At 33.5% G+C, this 15,953-nt stretch overlaps 1 long non-coding RNA gene across 1 annotated transcript in view; it reads left to right on the top strand.

Moving 5' to 3' along the window:
- The window catches only part of LOC143189126 (uncharacterized), a 40,966-nt gene extending 28,462 nt beyond the window's left edge, over positions 1 to 12,504 (top strand). Inside the window, exons 2-3 of the long non-coding RNA XR_013003612.1 lie at positions 11,903 to 11,987; positions 12,221 to 12,504. This is a non-coding gene — a long non-coding RNA (uncharacterized LOC143189126). The remainder of the gene's footprint in view (positions 1 to 11,902; positions 11,988 to 12,220) is intronic.
- Positions 12,505 to 15,953: the final 3,449 nt, after the last annotated feature.

The raw sequence follows: 15,953 nt of genomic DNA, 5'->3' as shown, positions 1-15,953 counted from the left end.
CTGGTATAGGAGACTTGCCCTGGAGTGACAAGTTGGACCGGGTTATGTGGGACTGCCTCTGGGCTTACCAGTACACTAAACCAAAACCGCCTCACAATTGAATCCTACGGATCGCTTGAGTTACTTGAGTTAACACACGACTGAATACTGTGTAAAATTATGACTGCAGCAACGAATAAGATCGCTTAAGCCTGAAAAAGGGGGTTAGCGGTGACGCGGTGCTAAGCTCCAAAACATGTCGACCAGCTCGCGAATTTGTTGTTTGTGGAATGATTGAGATATAAAGTGTTTGATTTCTGGAGTGTCAGTTTCCCCATTGAATTTGAATTTGATTATTTCTGACAAACCACGGAGCGTTTAAGATCCTCCTAAGGAGCTTATTTTGAAAAACTTCAAGCGTTCATGAATTGTAACTTCGAAGCTGGCAGCCGTGAAGAAAGCAGTGTCATCAGCGTAAAACGCGTCGTCAATGTGCTCTTTTCTCGACAAATATGAAATAAAGAGCAGCATTGATTTGTTTTCAACTGGAAAGTGTTTTCCTGATCTTGACCAGGAAAGATCTGTCCGATAGATAGGACTTGATGAGAGCAGTTAGGTCTTCTGGGAGGACTAACCACAAAGGCTTTGGTTAGGTCCAGAAGGACTGCTCCAAGCTTTTTACGTCGGTCAAGAGTGTGATGGATGTGTGCGGCCTAGACAGGTAGCCTGATGGACGGATGAGAGGTGAGCGCGAAAGACGAATTGTTCATCAGGAATGATGTTGTTTTCCTTTGTGAAAGAGTGGAGATGAGACTATTGCCTTCTCGGCAAGCTTCGAGATAGCACTGAGAAGGCTGATGGGTCAGTCAGATAGTCAGATGGAGATGATTTTGCTCCTTTCTTGGGAATAACCGCTATATGTGCGTGTTTCCAAGACGTCGGGAAATTTTGCAGCCCCATGATGGAGTTAATGATGTTTGCCAGTTCCGCGAGCTGCTTATGCGGGAGCTTTTTTAACTGGGTAATCGATATTCCGTCGAAACCTGGAGATTTTTTGGTTTGAAGTTTACCGATCATAGTTTATAGAGACTTTGGAGACACGAAATGGTTGAGAAGAAAGGCTGGGGTTCCTGATGTTTTGATGGAGATGGTTTCATTGATGACAGTGTCGTTTCATCATGACATGTCGACATCTTTAGCTTTAATGTTCTCTGCGGTTGGCAGACATTTCATCTGAGATTCATAGGTCTCTGCGAATAGCTTGACTTTTTCTTGGTCAGTGACAACGAAATTTCCTGTAATCGCTGACTTCAGGGAAAACGATGACATTGTGCATCTTCCCCACACGCCAGAAAGAAGGGAGGCCATCCAGTCTTTGGTCCGCGAGAAATGGGTTCCATTTCATCGCTCGCCAAATCGAGACGGCCCTCTTTACCTCCTTGCATGCTCTGTTCGCCTCCCTTTTGTCTGCAGCATCAAGGGTAAATCGAGCTAATCTGCATAAATTTTTTTCAAACTGTTTTTGATGCGAATTTCAAGTTTAAGAGGAGCGGGAAGGTTGTTTCTCCACGGTTGGAGTTCTGATGAAATTTCGACTGTGGCAGATTCGTGAGCAGACTGAATATCACGAGTTAGTTTAAGTACGGCTTCCTCGAGCTTTTCTGGAGTGTTAATTTTCGGAATTGGATCGGATTCCAACAGAAGAGATTGGTTCTTCCAGTCGGTATTTTTCCTGAATCTTGTGAGCGGAATTTGAGTGGTGGCGTAGTTTCGAGTTTGAGAAGGATCGGACAATGATCAGAGTTTAGCTCCTCAAGGACTCGAACTTCGGAAGGGCGATTTACATCTTGAAGAATAAAGAAATCAAGGACTCTTGCTGTGCTTTGAGAAGCTGAAGTGGGGTGATGGGTAGGTTCATCTGGCAGGGCAAGACCGTAGCCCAGATCTGCACTTAGAGCTACGATGGCGTTATCCGCGGGGTTCGCTCTGGAACACCCGCAGGTGGGGTGGTGGGCGTTCCGTCCGTTAAGTCGCCACCTATTATTTTTCGAATTTTTCCTTTGACCAGTGATCGGTATTCAGTATAGCTGAATGCAGAAGATTTCCTGTACAGAGATGTAATCACGAAGGAACGTTCTTTTATATCTATTTTAATGGAGGTTGCTTCGAAGTTGTTTGCTGATAACGAGGGTAGGAGCTCGTGTTTGACTTCTTTTCTGACGAGAATGGCGGTTCCACCGCCTCGACCCAGGGTTGTATCGTTTCTGTAGACAAAAAAGTGTTCGAAAGAGAGACAATGCGAAGGTTTCAGGAAAGTTTCCTGAATGAGAGCAATGTCGACGTCATGGAATGTCATGACGTCTTGTCATGACTTCTGCTTGCTTTCCGCGTAAGCTGTTTGTCGTCAATTCCATGTCATCAGTATAAGAGATTTTGGAACAGCCATTTCCAAATATTTTAATTCCCAACTTTGCACAAATTTGGGATGGAAGCCTTGATCGAAGAAAAGTTCACGTACCTCGTCAATGGAGAGTCATTCTGGGATGTTTCTTATGATTACACGGAATGCTCTCTCCTCCGGATGACAGAAGGAATTTTAAGGATAATTCCTTTCCTTGAGCAGGGTAGTGAGTTTTCGGTAATCGTCGCTTGTGGCGATGAATAAGAAAATGCCCTACTTTTCGTTTCCGGTGATAATATCAAATGATTGTGCTTTGGAGATTCCAATGAGTTCTATCTCTTCCTGTCACGGAGCACTATAGGTGGGATTTTTTCCTTTCTTGGGGGAGTTTCAGAAACAGTCGCCGAAATGATCGGCACTGTTTTTGCTGTGGAGGTTAGGGTTTGGTTAGTGGCCTGGCTCCTTACCTGCGCAAGCTGGGTTGGTCTGATGGTGATTTTTTTTGGTGGTGGCTGTGGGAACGTCCTGGTGATCGGCTTGTTTTGCACTGGTCTGGTGGCAAATTTAGTAATCGAAGACTGTACGTTAGCCTTGGCTTTCGATTAGGTGGATTGAATGGCCGGTTTGGGTTCTGATTTGGAAGCAGTTGCCTGTTTCTTCCTGCCTCCGGCAGCTGACTTTCCTAAGATGGAGTGATGAGCTCTCTCTTCCTTTTTCCCACCAAGGTGAAGCCATCATCTAGGTCTTCATTTTCCAACGGTAGGGATGTTAGTTGATTTAGTGTCTCAGGAGGTTGATATACTGGCTAGACCGGGGTGGGTTTAGCAAGGGCGTCTTGAAGCAGCATCCGGAAAGCTCGTCTCCTTGCTTGGTTAAGAATACTCGAAGTTGAATAACCTCAATTTTAAGCTCTGCATTTTCTTTTTGCAGATGCTCGATCCAAGACCCATCAACTGGGCATCGTCAGGGCTATAATCGGGAGATTTTTCGGTTGTTGGACGGCTTGGGCAGTTTTCTGGAAGCGGTGATGGCTCTGGCGTGCAGGACGCCATTGCCCCGCTTGTAATATGCTTTTCAGCGTTTACAAACGTATATGGTATTTGGGCGAAGGTGCTGATGAAAGCGGTTTACGAATCGATCGTTTGACAATCAGTTGCGGGTAATTCTCGGAAGAGTAAGTAGGCTCGGAGGACCGGACACGACCGTTCTCTTCGAAAGCTAGGAGGGAACTCCAGTAATGCGCTCTTATAACGGCTGTCAGCTGACGACGTTACCTTAATTATCATTTGGAACTTGTTTTTGTTCTGTGTTTGTGCTTTATAACATGTAAAAATGCAGATATCACGTTTTAAAGTCGATTCAATGTGTTTTTATTGAATTTATTATATATTGTGTTCAGTAAACGTGGAAAAATCATGAAAAATAACAGGTTAATTGAAAAGTCGCCGGCCTGACACATAGATGGCGCTACTAGAACTAAATCCATATTTTTTTAGTTAGCACTAACCTTCAAAAGATGCGTGTATAAATTTGACAGCTGTCGGATTATTAGTTTTGTGAATTATAGCATTTTGAGTAAAGCAACTTTTGTTATTGTGAAAAAAATGGATAAAAAGGAATTTCGCATGTTGGTTATGGCTCCATCATTTCACTCCGAAGTCCAATCGACAGTCATCCGAATGGACTGCACACGATGAACCCGCTCCAAAGCGTGGGAAAACGCAACAGTCGGCTGGCAAGTTTATGGCGTCTGTATTTTGGGATGCGCATGGAATAATTTTCATTGACTACCTTGAAAAAGGAAGGACTATCAACAACGACTGTTACATAGCGTTATTAGATCTCAAAAGAATGCTCGCTGGGAAGAAATGTTCGTCCAATGAAGAGGTGATCGCCGAAACTGAGACCTATTTTGAAGCAAATTATAAATCGTACTACAAAAATGGCATCGAAAAGTGGAGGGTCGCTATATTCACCTTGAATATCACCCTTACTAGTTATATCACCCTTGAAGAAGTTGAATAAAAAAAACTAATTTTGTCAAAAAAATGTGTTTTACTATGGTAGACAGAAGATTTTTCAACTGACGCGTTACACTCCTTGATGCGTATTTGCAGTAGCCTGGTTTTATTGCACTAAATACCGACAAGCCAAGGGTGCCGAAATTGTTTTGTAACGCGTGCAAAACAAAGTTGTAGAAGTAGTTACTTGGTGAAAATGAATACTTTTCATATTCTGTGCCAACATTATGGAACATATATATACAGCACAGTATAAATATCCCGACGTATCATTAGTGTCAAAGCCAGATCAACGTACGGATTAAGTACTATTGCCAATTTGCCGAGATACAAGTGCAAAAAATGCCTTAAGAACTTCTTCTTGGTTCTCATCGCCGGTAGGCAATGAACGCGATTGCGTTATGGAAAAAAAAATTTAATTTCGCAAAGTGACTTGAGTGATTTTATTCGCGATTTCAATTTATCGAAACAAAATGCAGAGTTGCTTGCATCGCGGTTGCAAAGATGGAAACCTATTGACCTTAAAACACAAGTCACTATATACTAAGAAATAGAAATCACGCAATTTTTCCATTCCTCAAAAAGAAAATGATCTGTGTTTCTACAATGATATCAACAGATTATTTGATGTGATGAATATGCTCTATGATCGAAATAAATGGCGTTTGTTCATAGATGGTTCTAAGTACAATCTGAAGACAACTCTACTCCACACTGGAAATAAAGAACCATCCATCATCGACACATGTGTGAATTTTGTCTAAAATCAAATACAATGAGCATCAAAAATTTGTGACCATCTAAAGATTAAAAAATAAAAAGTTGTAAAAATAAATTAGTTGTACTTAATTTAGAAATAATAATTGATTCACATTACATTACATTCTTCTACTCTCATTACAGATTATTAGCCTATTTGTTGTAATTTTCGTTGGGATTTTTGTTGGGCCGAGTCGTGACCATTATGAGCCAGGACAACAAGTGCGTGTCCTTTCTACCACCTGTGAACCCCTAAGACTTTTTAGTGCCACCTTCTCACATTAAACTTGGCCTTATTAAGAAATTTATGATGGATTTATGAAAGGCATGATGATTACTGTTGGAGCCGCCTAATACATGAAACAGATCCAAAGTAGTATAAAGGGCTCAGTACAACCTCTGTTTATTTTTTATTGATTCTCTTTAATTCAATAAATGGCTGTTAATGGTCAAAAATAGTAAAATAATTAATTTACAATATTTCTAAAGATAGATCCAATTTCAAAAAAACGGGCTGCTGATTTGGATTTGCCAATTACCAATTTACCTTATAAACAGCTTTTCGTTGCTCAGGTTCAAAACCGTATATTTGTATAATTATATGCATTATCCAGTTTAGATGAAATACTCTGATAAAAATCGGATTTACAGTTATACACATAATATAATTGTTATAATTTCTGGTATAATGTTATTCAATAATCTTCTAATTTTTGAATACCACTATAGTAATACAATTTTGGATTCCAGAAAAAATATGTTTGAAAGGTGAAAGTAGTGAGAAGAAGTTAAAGAAAAATAAATCTGCCAAATAAACTGTATATTCCCTGTTTGTACATCAATTCACTCATTTTAATAGTGGATCTTCGGGTGTGAACAGTTAGTCCTTAACGATGAGAGGACACAATTTTAATACTTTTTGACATTCGAGTATGTTTGTTAAGCCGTTGTTAATTGCAGTACATATTGCACATTTTTAATTTAATTATAAAGTGTCGGTTATATTTATGTCAGAAATAAATTACAGTTGTTACATTTTAAATGCATTTGCATGCATTATTTTACATAATTTTTTTAATGCACATTTAAATTAATTTTGCGTAAAATATGTAAAACTCTAAATCATACACAAAATAATACCAATATTCCAGTGAAAACTGAATATTCCTTACTTTACTCATAACATTTCAAGTACAACATCAAGAAAATTAGAAATTCTTAACATAGTTTGTTTTTTACACTTGATTACTAGCATTAAGTTGCAAAAATATAAGTAAGTAAGAGGAGGTCGATCCAATCAACATCGACATTACGGAATAGTTGACGTTGAAAAACCCACTAGCTGATAATTTCGTTGGCTGATTTTTTACCATATGACAAATAAGCTCCAAGTTATCTTCAATATCATTTCGACATTGTAGAGGCAACAACAATGTAATATCGTATAACTTCAAAAAGGAACTTTTCGTTATTTCGTCAAGTTGATAACCAAGAAACGACAGAAAATGGATCCATATCTGAAAAATCATTGAATTATACATATATTGAATATAAATACGTTAAGTGTATATACCCCAAGATTTATTCCATATATTAGTGAACCAAATATTGCTGAATATGAAGGTATATCCAAATCATGCCCCATTCTCGTAACAATTATAGCTATAGCTTTTAAAAAGGAAACTAGTACTATGCTGATATCCAACAACAAGTTTATACCAAAATAAGTGTTGCAATCTTTAAACAGTTGATAAATGTATGCATAATATCTCACCATATTAGCCGTTTTACGATTTAATACGAGTATTGTATTTAAATTGTGGAAAACTGTACTTGGTCCTTGAAAAATTGATTTTATGTCATTCAAATTGGTGTCCATAATGTAAAATAAGTCTAGCACTGAAAATAAGATGCAGAAATATTGAAAACTCGAGCATAATACCGCCAAATTATATACATTCTCGATACAAAACAACACTAAAGATGATCGATCATTTACAACAACATAAGCCTGTACCACCACTTTTATCAAAAGAGTTAAAACGATAGCGATAAAATAACGATAAAAATATATACGTTTCTGTCGAAATCCATTAGAACAAAACGTGGAATCATAACGAACTTTTTTATACATAAACCGGATGTTACCCACCATATTCATTAAAGCTTTCTGATGCAAAAAATTTATTCTAATCAATGAGCAAAGCACACTGCTCTCGTACAAAAACATCCAGACCAAGCTTAAAACTTCCGACAAGTTTTTGCGAGGTCCGTTGATGCTGAGCAAAAAATGATATGCGTACATCAGAGTATATACGATGATACAAACAATGGTAAAATATTTAGCGGTTTTCTTGTTCGGTTTGTGATAAATACAAATATTCGAACATTTTGCTAAAAACAATATCGGTGGATAAAATATCGTTTCTATTCTGTTCGGTATTATAACGTCCATTACGTTGATTCACACTGATTATGATGTGTTATTCGAAATGAGGCAAATTGACAAAATATTTTCGCTCCATTAGGATTATTAATAATTTCGATGTATATTGAAATTGTTTTCTACAGAGTGTTCTACTACTATAGATACTCTCTAAATAATTTTCTTACTATTACTATTACTACTCTATGCCATTGAAAATATTTTTGAAGTTTATGAATTTAAATCTAACAATTACTAGGTGGTGGTTCTTCCAACCAAATATTTGATAAGCAAATATTCCTATTTGGTATATCTCGAGTTAAATTTTCAATAAACTATTGGTTTCGATGCACCTAAACAAATGGAGACATTTCATACATAGAGGAGGGCGGGGCTTGAAATTCCTGGGGCAAGTTGTCCCGGTGAAAATAGATACGAGAGGAAAAAAGATACACAAGGGATAGTAACTTTTCTTCATCGGCCAAAATCTCAATACAACTTTTAAAAAGGCCACGAAAACAGGCACTCTTCGTCGGTGCAATCTGTGGATCACAAGCTGATCCAATTCGACGTTTCCTTCAAGAATGAGGGGGGGTGATATATGCGCGCCACGTGATTTTTCACTCCCTCTGGTATCCCTAACCACGAAGGGAATACAGGAGGCATTAAGTTCAGAGGACTAACTTAAAGTCCCTCCGTACAATGAAAAATTATATAAAAATATATTTATGTAGACATTAACTTATAAGATAAATTATAGACAGTCCTAAACTAATCTCTGAAACTAATATACCAATAAAAAAATAATATTCACAATCTTATTCGAACCAATTTCCGTTACTATTCCCAAAACTCAGACTGAAATAGACAGACCGCAAACTATTAATATAATGTCCAAGCTTACAATCATTCTGACAAAAATATTCCTTCGTCAATTAATATATTCGTTCCGAAACTATATCTTGAGATAATAGATGATCAAAATATCCCAACTTGAAATATACCGACTTGAAACCTTATGGGTAAATGATGTTCTTAGTCCACATACCAAAATAAAATAAAATGTTTACCTCCACCGAAGGTTTGACGCCTTCAAGTAACCTTCCTCCGCACGACCATCCTTCCTTCGTGTCACCAACCGGAAAACGTCTAGGTTCTAGGCCATGTTTTAATAGGAATTAAATCCAAACGCTCCTCGAGACAGCTTTTCCGATTTAATGGTTCGAATTACCAATTGGATTATTTAGATATTGTAAATTTTGCTATTTATCATCCATGGCGAGTAGCTTAGTGGTATTCGTACATTTTGGTCCACAAACTAAACATTACATATAACTCCTGTGAATATGGTTTAAAGGTTTAAAAATAGAAACATATTTTACTTTAAAACTATTTTATTTCACGACATCATCATCATCACAAAGGATACTATAGACTCAACTCTATAGTTATTTAACCCACTTCAAAAAAGGAGGAGGTTCTATGTTCGGCTGTATATTTTTTTAATATATGTTCGTCGATTTCTCCGTCAATTATAAACCGACTTTCAAAATTCTTTCTTTATTCGAAAGGATGCACTTCCGATTGGTCCCATTGGAACCAAATCAGGATCAGTTGGGGGAAAGGGGGAAATCGAGAGAAAACCTCAAATTTCAAAGGCACGTCCAAATTTTTTACATAATTTTGTATCTAAAATAATCAGATATTTGTATATAATATTATTGCTGAACTGATATGACGAAAGATCAGAAGTAGTTCAGTGTAAAAACCATTCAGTTTGCTTTTTAAGCACTAACCATATCATATCGAAAGTCGTAGAAACACTGTAGGCAACTCTTTCTATGGTGTAATGGTTAGAACGTTAAGCTCACACGCGAAGATCGCGGTTTCGATTCCCAACAAGGCAGCAGCTTTTTTTATCTAGTTTGATTAGAACATTTGCCAAATCACTTAGACTAGGTAGCGGGCCAACGGCCTGAAACGTTCCTTTTTTCACTCATTGTTTCTCTACTCTTATTTTTCCTCATACGTCCTGTACTTTTACTTGGGCTATCCATTGTAATACTAAATAAAATAACTGCATAATTTATTGAGTAAACACTAAAAACATATATAAGACAAAAAAGAGAAAAATTTTATATTTTTAACAAAAATTGAACCGACTTCAAAAAATAAATAAAGAACTCACTCATCACAATAATCAAACTTTTACACAATAATTAATTTTACACAAGAATCGTTGTAATAACTAAATAAAAATAAACAAAAAACTTACTTAATCTATCTACTACACGTATTTTATATTCTACTATATATACACATTTTAGCTCAATACCTACATAAACCTATTTATCTATTTACAATATTATTTTAACTATTACCAACTGATCAGTTTGAAGTCGGTGCCAAATACTAAATTAATTTAGTAATATTTAATAATAACATATTTAGGCTTTCCTTATAAAGGAATTTACAAGTTCTATACTGCCACCCGTAAAAACAAATTAGAAACTTATAAACGAATATAAAAGCTATTAACTAATAGATTTCTATTACTAATGGATTTTGAATTTACAAACAGTAAGCGAAATTCTTAAATGCATTAGTAATACACAGAACGGTCGAATCGAAATTAGAAAAACGACCCGAAATCTTCTTTTCTCTTCTTTCCAGTTGATTAAACTTGATTAAAATTTAAACCACAACGGTATAAAATCAGTTATTTATAGTACAGAAACAGATTGAGTTTTTCCTGTCTTTATAAATCCTTTATTAAATAAACAATGTTTTTCTATTTTCATCGTTTGTTTTAGCTTAAGTGCGGAAAGCAATTTTAATTACCTTTATTATTAATGGTAATTATTATACTATTTGATTTTATAAATTAAGCAATTCTTACGAGTCTGAAATTGCGGATATAGTATCGGACTAAAGGTATAATTTTTTCATATAAAAATGAAAGTGTCGTTTTTATTATACATTCTATTCTATATATAACAAAAGTAAGAAGCTATTTATTTAGTCATTCAGAGATAGCTTCGTTGAAACCCAAGTGAGAGTTAATAAGATGGATTTATCAAAAATTGTAAGTAATTGTATATCAAAACATTAATGGGTTTAGAATAACATATTGTATTATCTTAGCTGTACACTTAGTCTAATTTACAATGCAAATGCTTTAAGGCTTTTAATATTTGTAATTGTTTAACATTATCATTTGTGTTATCCGATATTAATTGACTCTAAAATAATGTGTTGACCATTTATGGCACTGATGTTATCATAGAGATTATAACAGAGATATATAGATGTATTGACTTTTAGTTAACCGTGTTGCTAGCAAGATCCTCAACATTAAATGAAGAAAGTGTTTGATTTGTTACATGGTAAAGAATTTAAGCAGAACATTTTTTTACAAGCTTTGGTAGAAAGAGTGATTTAAATTACAGTATTACGTATGATTGTGAATTCTGAATTTTGCTGGTCAACAGAAATTATTTGAATAAGTGAAAGATATGAAGAGCTCTCAATGACAATTAATTGTAGAAAGGTTCTTGGTTACATTCTGTAAAATCTAAAAATTATCCTTAAATTCAATAATATTATTTTTGAAAAACTACTAACAAATATTTTCACATACAAAGTATCTCAAATTAAATTTTTCATTTTGATTCCTAAAAATTTAAGCTTTCGCATAATAAATGGCTCTAAATAAATGATACTGCTCTATAGATATATAATAATATACAGGTATAAATTATATGTTTATTCTTAGTCTGTCTACTATTCCAACTATTCTTATTGTTCTGTTCTATTCTTTACATTTTTACGTTTTACTTTATAAACTAACTATAATAATTAACTATAAATAGAATTATTTAAATAATTAATTATTAACTAATAATTAACTATAAATGTTAATAATTAACTATAAATAGAATTATTTAGAAATTAATTGTTAAAAATAAAATGTTTTAATTTTTATTGCAATGTTAAAATTTTATTTAAATCGCCCGAAAATAATTTTTTTTATTAGTTTAATTGAACTTTACCATCTACTATCTGTGTCAAATTTTTGAACCATAGTCCTCAACCACGGTTGTACGTTCAAAATGAAAGAAACATTAGTTGGTTATTGCCCCAAGAGGTTTACTTTGAAGCAGACGAAATAAAGTTAAAAAATAAGAATTCAGCTTGTATCTTCTTGCAAAACTATTCCTATATTTTAATCACAGTAGTGTATGACTAATATCTTCCTAATTCTAAGATTTTATTCGTATTTGTTATGAGTTGTTATATAGTTTTATTGTTTTTCAGATTCAAATGATGTTATTGCTTTTGATAATTTTGGTCGTCGCTTTTGCTGACGAGAAAACTGAAATTGAAGAGAAACCCGATAACAGTAAGTAAATAGAATTCAAGAAATATACCATTATTTTACAATTATATTTTTGCAGACCATTGGCAGATAACTTAATGATAAGTGATAAATGCATGGTTAACAATATATATGATTTAACAATGTGAAGAAACTGGAGTTAACGGGTCATCATTTAAAAATATATATAGTTGTTTATAATTATGCCTAATATTAGACTTGCGCAGTACGTAAAAGTTATATTATTTAATTTTCAGTTTCAGATGGATTAGATAGTAAAGATAATCGTGATAAAAGACACTACAAGAACAGAGGTACTGGACCAGTACTTACGTTTGTCAAAACCGACAAAAATGCTAATTACAAGTGGGGCGTCAGGCACCATGTTGGACATCATTAAAGCAGACAACATTTCTTCACACTTCTCGATTAATTTTACTACACTTTGCTTTACACGCTTCTTTATAGTTTTTCCACAAAGTGTTTAACTAACAAAAGAATACTTTTGTTAATTACTCAGTTCACGTTTTAATTGCTATTACGTAATATACTATCTTTTTACACGCCTTTATTTTATTATTTTTATACGATATTTATTTTTTATAATAATGTGAATTTTATAAACTGCAAAGTTGTAATATAATATTTTAAAATAATTGGTTTTGTATATTATAATTAAATACAATATAATTTATAAACATATGTACCAAGAAAATTTATATTCCACGTTATTAATTTTTAATATGCGTATAAAATAAACTAAGTCATTAAAATTGAAGAAGAATTAAAATTCAAGTTATTGAATGGATAAGTAAAAGCAATAATGTCTAAGGAATATGAATTTCCCAGTGCTCAGTCGGGAATATGCTTGCATAACAGTTATTTTTATTTCAATATTCTCAACCATATCAACTAGAGTCAATAATACCTGCTGTGCTGGTTTCCATCAGCATGAACAACCAATACTAACCTATATTCAGATGACAAAATCCAAACCATAAACTTAGATCACTGAGACAATGGGTAGTATGGATGACAACTATCTCCATGCATTGTTGAATTTGTTCTAATGTCATTTGTGCTTAGATCTATTACACTGCATTTATAGTAATATTATTCTGAACCAAAACGTTCTCTATTGAAACGGAAACAGTTCAAATATAAAATATCTCCGCCTTCATTTTATACGACACTCGGTATATTAGCTTTTAAGTCAATTTTTTCGAAATATGATATCTCGATAGATGCCATGAAGGAGAATGAATGAATGAATGAAGAATTTTCCACAACAACATTAAACAAATATTTTAAACCACTGATGCCACTTGCCGGCTACATTAACATAAAACAAGTTCTAACCTACAATGTTGTATGCTTAAAATAAACGTAGTGACCATATACTGATTCAGTCCAAATAGCCTAGAAAGCTTCTTCAGAAGCGACAATGCCCTTCAAAGAGAATTAAGTCAGTAATTAATTTATCATGTATCCATTTTTACATATATCTGTTAAATCTTTATAACATTTAAACTTTTCGATGGTTAGTATTCATTATACTAAAACTTAGTATAGTGAAGGCTTGTTCTAATTGTTTAAAATATGTTTAAACTATTCTATAATTACAATAAATTTACTATCATAAAAGTTCATCTATCATCTGACTTTTACTCATAAAATAATTACTGAATCGCCCGTCTTGAAAACTGTTTTTTACCGACGTTCCCCATCTTAACATTATTATATAACGTCCAAACCAATTTTTAAATATTGTTTCTGATATATGCCCGAACACATGTATCTCAATAAAAGTTACAGGTATATTATTTTACACTTTGGTTGTATGCATAATTTTAATGAAATTTGTGATGACCTCATATTTATAGCATTTGCGGTAAAAATAATTTTCTTAAATGTAATAGCGAAACAAGAGTTCTTTCCAGAATATGAAGGTTCGAATAAAGTACATTATTTTTCAGAATCTTCCTCTGGCGCAGAGATATTTTTAAAAATAAACAAATAACCTTAAGGGAATCTCTTATGAGTCCCTGTGTAAGAAGGTTCGTTCTTTATTTTCCAGACTGCATGACTATAAGCCCAAAAGCAAAAGGGCACTGTCAGACCTTTCATTATAGATTGATGTAGATAATTGAATTAAAATACATAAATACGATATCCTATAAATACATAGGAATTTGATAGTTATTTTGAAAACTGAAAGTTTTAATATTATCATTCTTTCTCCACAGGTTCCTTTAAGACAGACGAATATTCAACTTTAGACCAACACGAACCAATCAAGAAGTAAATGTATAAGTGGTAATATAGCTAGCAATAATTTACATATATTGATACATTCAGTAGATTTTGAGTGATACACTTTAATGTTATTTCTTTATTATGTTGTAACTGTTATCATGTTATATTATCTAAATGTTATTTAACGGCACAACAAAGCTATATTAATTAATTAATAAATATTGAATATCACAGTATTTAGTCAAGTATTTTATATTTTATTTATTCTTTAGTGTTTCTAATACAACTAATTGTCTGAATCATCCTAAAGAGGAAACTGTTAATAAAAAATGATAATTAAAAGTTCTTCATTTTTGTGGATAAAAAATAAATAGAATTTCAATTGCTATTTTTACATATTAACTGTATTAAAAAATAGCATTAAAAAAAAAATTTTATAATTATATTATTAGACTAATGAAAAACCTTTTGTATTTTTTAAACATAACAATTGACAGATCAGATAATTTTTTATGAGTTTTGAAAGCGTTTCATTCAAATGTTAATGTGTAATTTTTTTCATTTTCCGCTGTAAATATTTAATAATTAGTGCGCCCACTGATGTGTTCATAACATGAAATAGCTTGAATAGCCAATTTGTGCAAGTTTTAAAGAAAAACTATTTATTTCTAAGCAAAACTGCAGATTTTGATACGGAATTAACTCCTATTGTATTTATAAATCCTTAAAATTTGAACTTATCCGCTGAAGATACCTCAAATTCAGGGAATTAGACCCCGTTTTAAAATTGTTCCTTCTGTAATAATAATCGTACATTTACATGAAAACTCAGTTTATATCTTTTATAACCCAACACTGGTACAGTAGTTGAAATTATCTATGTAGATTCATACGGCTGTTGACTATTTAATTATCTCTATTCACCAAAATTAAACAAATCTTATCTTAAAAAATAATGCAGCTTGACGGACGTATGTTGTGTGGCTGATCATTTCGAAGTTGCTCTGAATATTCCTTGGTTCGATCTAGGGATCGATATTTTATCGATATTTTTTGATATTTCAAAAAATATTAATTATAATTCATAAATATTACAAAAAAAAACATATAATTATTTTTAATAAACTTTTTAAATTGGTACTTAATTTTAAAAGTTTGGTGTGAGTTTTTGATACTTGTTTGATAATTGTGAGGATTTATATCAAAAATAATATAAAATTAGAAATATCAATATATATATTACCAAAAAGTCAATTATTTTTATCTACACATCGAACACCGGGAGAATATAATCTTAAAAAATACAACTTGCCGGCTTGGTTGGCACATCGGTAAAGGCGACAGTACGGTCCATCTACTGTTGCGCTAGTCGCGGGTTCGAATTCTGCTGAGGCATGGTTGGTAAAAAGGAGACTTTAAAATATATAAAAGACCACATAGTGTAGTACCCAAGGAACTACTTCTACGGTGGCAGTTACGGGTTCGAATCCAACTCAGTAGTGTAAGTAAATCCTAAATAAAACGGAACCGGGAAAATAAAATCTTAAAAAATAAAACTTGCCGGCTTGGTTGGCACATTGGTAAAGGCGACAGGACGGTCCACCTACTGTTGCGATAGTCGCGGATTCGAATCCTGCCGGGGCATGGTCGTAAATGTATGTGATTGTTTAATATTTTTGATTGTCCTAGGCAAGAGTATAAAATCCGACAAGGAAAATGATCTCAGGCACGTCA

Source organism: Rhynchophorus ferrugineus, unplaced genomic scaffold (assembly GCF_030347505.1).
Source record: "Rhynchophorus ferrugineus isolate W39M unplaced genomic scaffold, kcgeb_rfMv2 rfM1, whole genome shotgun sequence".
NCBI lineage: Eukaryota > Metazoa > Arthropoda > Insecta > Coleoptera > Curculionidae > Rhynchophorus > Rhynchophorus ferrugineus.
Note: the sequence above shows the minus strand (reverse complement) of the source record. Positions and strands in the feature narration are given on the sequence as shown.